This window comes from Mytilus galloprovincialis, chromosome 14 (genome assembly GCF_965363235.1).
Source record: "Mytilus galloprovincialis chromosome 14, xbMytGall1.hap1.1, whole genome shotgun sequence".
Lineage (NCBI taxonomy): Eukaryota > Metazoa > Mollusca > Bivalvia > Mytilida > Mytilidae > Mytilus > Mytilus galloprovincialis.
Window position 1 is genome coordinate 42,316,323 of NC_134851.1, and position 10,075 is coordinate 42,326,397.

Consider the following 10,075-nt stretch of genomic DNA (forward strand, 5'->3'; position numbering starts at 1 on the left):
ATTTGAATTTGAATTGTATAAAAGAAATGCACTACGAAATAACTGGCCTATTCCGAAAAATGTTCGCTTTTATTTTCTCCTTAGATTTGGAACATTAATGTATGACCGTAATAATACATTTATTCTATTGGTTCGTATGGTAAAATTGAGAATTGAAAAGGTGAATGTTTCAAAAGACAACAACCAGACCAAAGAGCAAAAAACATCCGAAGATCTTTAAGGGGTTTTCAATACAGCAAGAAAATACCGCACTCGAAGGCGTACTTCAGCTTGCTAGTGTACTAGTTCAGTGATGATTCATAAATTAAATATACCTCTATTTAACCTCCTTGAGTCATAGATTTTTGTTATTGACATTCATTGAATCAAAAACCTCAATCCATTCATATCCATGAAAGATTTATAATAGATGGGGGTGAGGGAGGTGGGGGGGGGGGGACTCGGTAACCGATTGGTCTAAATAGTTCATCTACTGTATCATTGGCCTGTCAACAAGTTAGTTGCGAGTTCGAATCCTGCACTTGGCAGGTACGTTAGACTAGCAATGTTTAAAAGGGATAGGGATGATTAGAACTAGAAGTTAAATTGTCTGTCGAATTTGTGGACAAATAAAATCAAATTAATATAAACAAAGACAAGTTCAAGGTCTTATAAACTAACATAATCCAAATAAATATTACAATATTACCCAGTGGCACCAGGACCTTCTCGAATTATCTAATGTTGAAGCTACTTTTCAATGGTAAATTTAAACTGCTTGTACAGTCACTTTTTAACCTCGAACTGTTATTATCATAATTACGCAATAAGTAGAGGTGACAAACAAAAGATTACAAGAGTACCCAAACCCATTATAAATATAAATAATCAAACCTTACATAAAATTATTTTTAGAATAATCCATATTGAAATATAGAATTTAAAGTTTAAGGCGGTTAGAATAGACTAATGACGGTTAATTAAATCACACTTTCCAATTCTGACGACACCTTTGTTATGTGTGCGATTTAAGTATATAACCATTTAAATAGTATAATTGATCGTTTTCAACAGTTATCAACAGAACAATACACAATCAATAATTATTGATTCATTGTTGGGACAATTCTAAGTTCGTTTCGTCTTTATTTTTCAATTAGCATGGATTCTTAGTTAGTAATAACAGTATTTTTCATTAAAGTCGGATGGTGATTAAAGGAACATAAATATCGATTTGGAGATTTATTGTTAATTTAATGTTAGACAGGTAAATTCAGACCAGATACATAGTACCAAAACAACTGCAAGAAAATACGAATCTTTCAAAACGGAACTAAAATTATCCAAATGTGACATTTTATTTCAAGGACTTTTTGTTATCAATAACAGGTTAGTTTTGATTTCTTTTACCTTTTAAAACTTGTTTTGCTCGGTGTATTTATGTGAATTAAACATATGAACCATTTTGACAAGGAAGTGTTTCACTGTATGGTGAAATTTTATTTGTATTTGAGTAATATTAATTTTAAAGCTGAAATTCATTCATTTAATTATTGTATGAAGTAAGGCTTTGTAGTCGTTCAAAACTCTCCAAAAATGAGACATGCGTTGTCCCAAAATTTGATACTTCTGTCTATAGTCATTGCAAAGTACATATTCTTTGACCATTATTCGCTTCTTTAGCAAAGCATGTACATGTACATGTATACAGACGCTGTTCTTCAATCAATTTTGGGTTTCCTTACTATTAAAAAATATATATATAAAAAAAAAATTTGATCCGAAAGTATCGTATATCAAATTGAATTTGTTATTTTATAACAGTATTCCGTGTTTCAGTCATTTACTTCTAATAGCATTTTCAGTTAAAGCTTAAAATCTAAAATGTTAGTTTGAATTAAATTTCATACTTTATTTGACGCGATGTGTTAAATGCGGCGTAATTCATCAGCAATTGTTTCGCATTTCCAGGCAGCAAATTCTAAATTAAAACTATCAGACAAGACTGCGTATTTAACGAAGTATGAACGTACATGTATATGAGATGAGCGAGTGTAAGATAAAATTCATTTAAAGATATTGAAATGTAATGACTTTCGCTATATTAGGCAGTTTTTTTTCTCTTAGAATAATATTACTGGAAGTGCTTATTTTCATAAAAATACAATAAAGACAAAATTAAACAATCAAAAACACAAACCTTCGAAATAAGAAATCGAATGAACTTGCCGTTTTTATTATAGTCTTCGAAACAAATAACGCTAGTACCCTCGAAGTACTCGTACAGTTATCAATTGTAAATAAAATTGAGAATGGAAATTGGGAATATGTCAAAGAGACAACAACCGGACCAAAGAGCATACACCATCCCAAGGCTACCAATGGGTCTTCAACGCAGCGAGGTTGTCCTCAGCTGGCCCCTAAAAATAATTGTTTACTACATGTAGTTCAGTGAAAATGGACGTCACACTAACCCCAAAGCATATAAATGAACTAAAATATAAAAAAAATACATACAATACATATTTGTGTCTAGTGTGGGAACGTTCGTATATATGCACACGATAGCATATCAAATGAACATGTTAATTCCATAATGACGGTCTTTTAGTAGAGTTTTTCATAACATTATATTTTGACCCGAAAAATCTAACCATAGTCTGATCCGCTTATTAAGCGACACTAATCTCACTTCAAACTTAGTCATGACAAAGTGGATCTAACTGCTGAAATCAAAAACAAAACATAAGTAAAACACATACGAAGCAGGTATGAATGTTTAAACTATTAGAATAATCATGTCGTCTCGTGGTAGCATGCTTGCCTTGATAGCTGAGCACATATGTTCGATTCCCGGCGGGGTCTTAACAAAAATTTAATGCCATTCTACACGTACTTGTTCGTATCCATTGATTAGAACAAGTACGTGTGTTCATTTCTGACTGCTGAGTACGTGTCATAATAGACATAGCAATTGCTCTGCTCGCAGTCTGATAAACTCATATTATGTTTTTGTAAAAGGTGACACTTCTCCTTACGGACTTAACATGTGAACTAGTACGAAAACAAATCGTGTCTCCTCAGTCTGTTGTACTTTTTGCTTCACATTCAAATAACCTTCACACGTTGTGGTCTTTATATGTACGTTCATTTCCCACTTAAGTTAGAACACCGATTAATTCGTTATTTAAGCGAAATAACTGATTGTCGTCGGGTACATATTGGAATACAAAGACGAATTACGCAGGTTTTGAGCTCAATAAAACCCATTATTGCTGTGTATTATAATTATTGCCATTCGAAAAATGATAGCCGTTTTAAAAGAGATGACTATAATTAATCGAAAGCAATGTCTACATTTTTTTCTAAACTCAAATGCGTAGGCGCATATCAACAACATAATTAGTTTTTATGAATCAGATGCTGAAAATAACCCCACCCGTCGAACAAAGCCGTGACATCCGGTTCCGGTATCCGTCAAATACGTAAACTTCCGGTTATCTATATTATTTATAATTCGAGATAATTTTTTACTAATTGAACACAGGCTTCTTGCTATTGTTCATCGCCATGCTATCTTCACCAATATGTAATTGTTCGAACATTAACCGTTAATTTCATCAATTAACTCTACAAATGTACAATTATTTTAATCATTTTATCAATTTTTCTCGGTTAACATGCAGACGTTACAACATTGTTTCATGTGTCGTCTGTTCAAACAATTGGTTATAAAACGTGATTTGTAACTGGCATTTTAATCGATTTTGTAAAACAAAAATCCACAAAGGTATTAATGATTTAATAGCATATTGCTAATGAATAGTTAATAATAATAGATAGGAGATAAATGTCTCAAGTGGATTACGTCATGTCCTCATGTCCACAGAGAGATTGGACAAAACTTCGTAATGACTTAGCTAATTGTACCGACCATGGGGATTGGAAATGTCATTTCTTTTCTTTCAATATCAAACGTGTCTCTAAAATTCATTGAAAAGTAAAGTTCCGCTTTTAATAAAAATGTTATTTATTATAGTTAAATTCTTGTTGGAATGAGTAATGTCTCTATGATTGGTAGAACGGAGGATCCTTAGGTTGGCATATGGCTAAAGCTAGTTAAATTGTTTCCCACAAAATCGTAAGAGAACGACCATACTATTTTTCACTTTTTGTTTTATCTGTATCCTGTGTTTTGCTGGTATATTTGTTACATTCTGTTTTGGACAAGAATAATTATTTTCAGTTATTGCCAGGCCAGAAAGTTCATTTTCATATCATCCTGCACCCACCTAGTCTTTTCCCAGAATATGAAACAGTCTTCCTACAAGTTATTTTATATTCAGTGAATCGGTAAATTTACTTTGTTTGATTTTGACCTCACTTGAACGATCAAAAGCTTTCCAGGAAACAAACGTTAAACAGCGGAAAACACAAACAAAGCATAATCTCATCGACGGAATTTTAAACGACCGAAATGCAGTCATGTTTTCGTTGTTAGCAATGAAACAACTGATCAATGCAAACTTGTCATTCCTGATAAGAACATATCTTCTTTATTTACCAAAAATACCAGGAAGTAATATTTAAAGCAATAGCGTCGATTTCATATATCACATCACTATTCTTTATAATTTGGGGCTCATTTTAGGGATATAAAGTCAGTTTATATTTTTATTATCTTTTTCATAGCTATAGTTGCAGCCATTTTAGGCTGGAGTTAGGTCAATGTCAGAAAAAATATAAATCTTGTTTCAGTATTCAGCATGAAACGACGAAGGTCCCTGAAAACCTCGCCTTTTTCCAGTGTTTAAGCTTCATACAAATTATATTTCACATTGACCTAATATTTGAAGTAGTACTACTTTCTCTTCGTTTCCTCTGTTCTGTCTTTATCTGATATTTGTTCAAAGAGAAGGTTGATGTAAAATAAGATAACAGCAAGTCGGAAAAACTTTCTGTCACGTCACATATCGTGTCTTCATATCAGGACAAACGCAAATTAAATTAAACAAAATGGAAGAGATCAATATCATCCACATTGAGTTTGTTAATTGTTTGTTCTTTGCTTAACATCAAATGTTAAGGATGTACTTAGGTGAGGTTTTGGAATTCCTGTCAAATATTCGGACTCCTTGGTATTTTTCCATACAATACAAGGTAAAATATTTTGCCCCATAATACCCATTTATTTTTTCATACAAGATTTGATACCTCATGAAAGATCATTTGCCAAAATTTTAGAAGATTCTTAATTTTCTTTCTTTTGTTTTGAGACCCAATAATACCAATGCAAATATAAGGTAAAAGTCCAAGTCAGTCTTTTCCCGCCATATTTTAAATCTCAATTATCTCGAAAAGGAGGTCCATGACCTATCAATATTTTTAGTTTATTTTTATCCTTAATTGATGCTCTACCAGCTGATAGTATAAATTTTAACTTCTTAATTTATTAATTTTCACCTAACCTCACCTTAGTACATCCTTAACATCCAATGTTAAATATTTTAGATAATAACTTGCTAGCTTGTTTATGGAATAGGGTCATCTGGCCTGACTTATCCTTTTAGACATTGACCTATACTGGTTTACTTTTTTTAATTGTTACTTGGATGGAGAGTTGTCTCATTGACAGTCATACCATATCTTCCTATATAACTTATTAAACCATGCTTAGGAAAAGAACATCTGTTTGGCTGTCAGGGATATATAAATACGGAGCTACGTTAAGTTGAAATGTGGATGACAAGTTGCATGAAAGTTCGTGTTTAACTTTCCAATGTTTAAGTTAATCTTGTTTATGTCTGTCAAACAACTCTTCATCATCAACTACATTTTAAGTTGTTCACAAAGTGGCCTGTTGCAAGGCAAATTTGTTTTCCCGTCCCAAAAATGATGAAATATTTGCCACTGGCGTGAAGAAAACAACAAGCAGTTGAAGCATGTGGCAGGATCAAGGGTTCCAGATATGTTTTATGTGATCATTTATCATACAGCGATTCGCCGCTTCAGAATCAAAAGCATTCTTAGTAATGTTCACGAAAGCCTTCATGAAAAACCTTATGATAAGTTTAAAATGTCATACACACCAATAACGTAATGTACTCCAGTAAAAACATAACTCCCAATGCTTGAGTTTAAGAAAAAATGAATTGGATGGTCGTCAATTTAATTGTTTAAAAATTCCAGTGAATTTAATCTTTTTATGATTTTTCTTGTTGTAGAACACAAATTAAAAGTAAAATGCCGAAGTGCAGGTGGTCCGTAGAGTTTCTCGCAGGTACAGGAGGATGTATATGTAAAGAAGAAATTACAAGCGAGTGGTTCAATTCAAAGGAAGAAGCAAAGAAGGACGCAGATCGGAACGCAGAAAAAGAAATGAACGATTTTCCGTTTTCAAGAGGAAGAGTGTTACGTTTAATTTTAGAGGATGAGGACGGAAAAGTGCATGAATTAAGAGGCATGTTAAGAGAACATTAAAACTAAACTTTGCATAGAATTTAAGCTCAAATTCATACGAATGAAAAACTTAATCGTTCCTTAAGGAATGTCATCTCATGGATGTGCTAGTTTCTATGTGTTTTATTCATTATGGCTAAAGTTCTGGAAAGTTGTGAACGAAGGATTCGAACAGTTAGTGCCATACACAATTTGCTCATTAGCTCAATTCTCTATTATATGTGTTTTCACAGTCCTATCATTCGTCATAACTCGGCAGATTCCGTCGTCATAACTCGTCAGATTCCGTCGTCATAACTCGGCAGATTCCGTACAACCGGATGGAGAGAAGCGGGGTCACCCGGAATCAGCCGATTGCAGTCTAAAAAAAGCAATTTGCTAACGATTCAAAGTAATTTAGAATGATCTAATGAGTTTCTATTCCTTATAAAATAATATGTACACAATACACTCTATCCTTTAGAATGATCTTAGTTTCGCATCTTAATTATCTTACCGTAGTTTTGCATTTTAATCATCTGCTGAATTTATGATTTAACTACAACGCTGTCAAAATGAGCATTTCATGCGTTTGCGCTCTCTCATCAATATATCAAGTAGCGCAAAGAATATTCCAGACTGAGTCTGTTTTATTTTTGGTAAATGGACAATAAATCTTTATTTTAAACGTGTTTTAGAGAGCGATAATTGTTTAGTGTTTTTTTTCTCACTTCAACAAATTGCAGTATTAACCTTGAGTTTAATTCTTTTAAATGCCCAAGAATCTATCGAATTTCAATCTTTAAAGCCAATAATCGTTATAGATTAAATAAATATTTTTTTCAAGCTTTAGATTCTACACGTATGTATTGTTAAAAATGAAGTACACAGACAGTGTTATATGAATTTAAAACATGTTGATCAAATCGGTTATAAAAACATGTTTACATGTAGCGTTAGGGTTCATTTCTATTTGGTATGTGTTTTCCCAAGTAATACACCGCGACCATAATTACCATTGGAAGCTTATATTCTAGTGGAACATATACATTGATATAATAGGTTGTTGGTCCTCATCATTTAAAAGAAATTAAACATGTGCTTTTATTATGTAATCATAGATGATCGTTGATCATCTCAACGAGATTGATTTTCTCGCTTGAGCCGAACGAGATGATTTTCTCGCTTGAGCCGGTACGGCGAAAACGAGAAAAGCACTCGAGTTGAGATGACCAATGATAATCGGTTTATCGCTATTTTACCTATAACGACGTTGTCAATTTCATGTCCGTTTTATAAGCAACGCGACGTGCCTCCTTAGTTTCTAGCGATAATTTTCTATCTCATGCGAGTAGCATGATATAAAAAAAATCACAAAACAAGATCAAAGGAAAAATGCACAAAATAGGGATAAATATACTTAAATATTTGGGTCTTGTTTTTTTTGTGAAGCTAGGGTATGGAGGGCTTCGGTGGCAGAGTGGTCTTAAGTAGTAAAAGTATGACTATCCTGTCAAAACCGAGAGTGTGGGCTTAAATCCCGCACGTGGCTATCTTCATTAAATAGGAATGAAGGTCGGGTTTTTTTCCGGGCACTCCGGCTTCTTCCATAGGTAATTAACTGACTGTCACGAACTAGTAAAATAGTGCTGAAAGTGGTGTAAAATACCAATCAATCAATTAATCATTTTGTAAAGTTGTGTTGTTTTCTCAATGACATATACTCCATAACTCCTTTTATGTAATAGTTTTTTCTTTGTATTTTATTGTGTATTGTTGTCAGCCCATTTTACTGTACACTTAACTTAATTGTACATTGACTTTCATTACTGACTTACTAAAAACTAATGACTTTCAACATTTGGCAACACTGAACAGTAAATTTCAATAACAAAGTGTAGTGTGTAACAAAACATACGTTAGTGATAATGATATTGAGTACGTCAAAACATGTTTTTCTTTTTCATTGTGCTACAAGAAAGGTTATGGGAGCCTGTTTCACTTAGGGTCAACTAATTATGTTGCAGTATAAGTACATTTTGAAGCAGTCTTTTAGAATTTACGACAGTTTTAATTACATGTTCTAAAGAAGTTATAGATATACCATACAAGTTGACTAACAAAGCAAATATATGTCTGCATGTTATTTTACTATATTTTTAAAAACAAGTATTATATAATATATGTAAATTAATATGTGTTTTCAAATGTTTATTCTTCTGAATAATTAAGTATAAACGTCATGAACATTTTTCGATATATTGTAACTTTTGAAATAAAGATATTTTGCTTTATTAAGAATAGGTTCGTATTTTCTTTTCAACAAAACCTAAATACATTATGTTTAATACTTGGAATGCGTGGACAATCATGGAACTGACAATAGATGACAGTAATGATATAACTGACAGACAAAATATAGCCAACATTGCCGGACGTGGCACGAAACACCAACAGCAATCAATCAAACTTCCGTGAACTAATTTGTAAATGTCATAGGCGGATCCTGGGGGGCCCGCCCCCCTCTTTTCGTGGGAAAAAGTTGGTTGATTATATAGGGAATCATTGAAGCATAACTGGAGCGGCCCCCCTTTTAGGTCAGTCAGCGGGCCCCCATTAGGAAAAGTTCTGGATCCGCCACTGAATGTGGTATCGTTTCTACTTAAAGGTAACACCCAAGTCTGTGATTGTACACAAATATATATAATCTTTATTCTCATAAACCATAAGGTACAACGGTACAGAGATATGCATACGTATAGCAACGAAAACAAACTTATTTATAATAACATCTTATACACAAACATACATACACACAGGCATACACTAACTATCGTTAAATACACACATACAAATATATGATAAAATTATGGTATGATTACAAATGTTACAACTCTCCCTCAGAGACCAAATGACATGGAAGGCAACAACTATAGCTCACATTATGGACCCAAGCAATGAGCGAAACCCATACCACAAAGTAAGCTATAAAAGGACCCGAAATGACAAATGTAAATCAATCCATACGAGTTAAAACACCAACGAGCATGCAAGCATTTTCAAACATTACATTAGGATTTCTGAATAATTTCGTCTTTCATGTCATTCTTTTTTTTATAAACTCGTGTGTTGTATATTTTATGATCTGTTATAGATCTTTATTTTTATCTGAATTAAATTCTGTAAGAGTTGCCATTATTTTACATGAAATTGATGTTAAATTATTCATAATGTGCATTTTATGTATGATATTGATCATTTGGTGTCAACACAATTTTTACTTGATAGAAAATATTGAAAGTTATTTGATAATGAATATATACATTGATAATATTATGCACAAAAGAGTTTTTGAATGTTTAAAACGACATCAAGTAAGTCAAATGACTTTAAAAAAAAATAGAGAGAAAAATATTGAATATTACATAATAGTTACTAAAGAATATATTTTTAGATACGTTAATATTATCATATTAATCCATATCTGATTTCAGCGGTAGACGACCCTTTGCGTTATAATTGACAAAAATGAGTTAGATTTAAAAAAAGAAATAGTAATATAATTGAATATAATCGTTTAAAATTATTATCAATACTATTTAACATCAACATAATCTAATGTGTGATTTTTAAGGTATTTCTAAAAAAAAACCGAATA

General features: G+C 32.4%; 1 long non-coding RNA gene across 1 annotated transcript; it reads left to right on the forward strand.

Moving 5' to 3' along the window:
- The first annotated feature begins 911 nt into the window (after positions 1–911).
- LOC143059568 (uncharacterized) lies at positions 912–8,718 on the forward strand. Its single transcript, XR_012973517.1, has 2 exons — positions 912–1,368; positions 6,204–8,718. It is a non-coding gene; the product is annotated as an uncharacterized LOC143059568 (long non-coding RNA).
- The last annotated feature ends 1,357 nt before the right edge of the window (positions 8,719–10,075 follow it).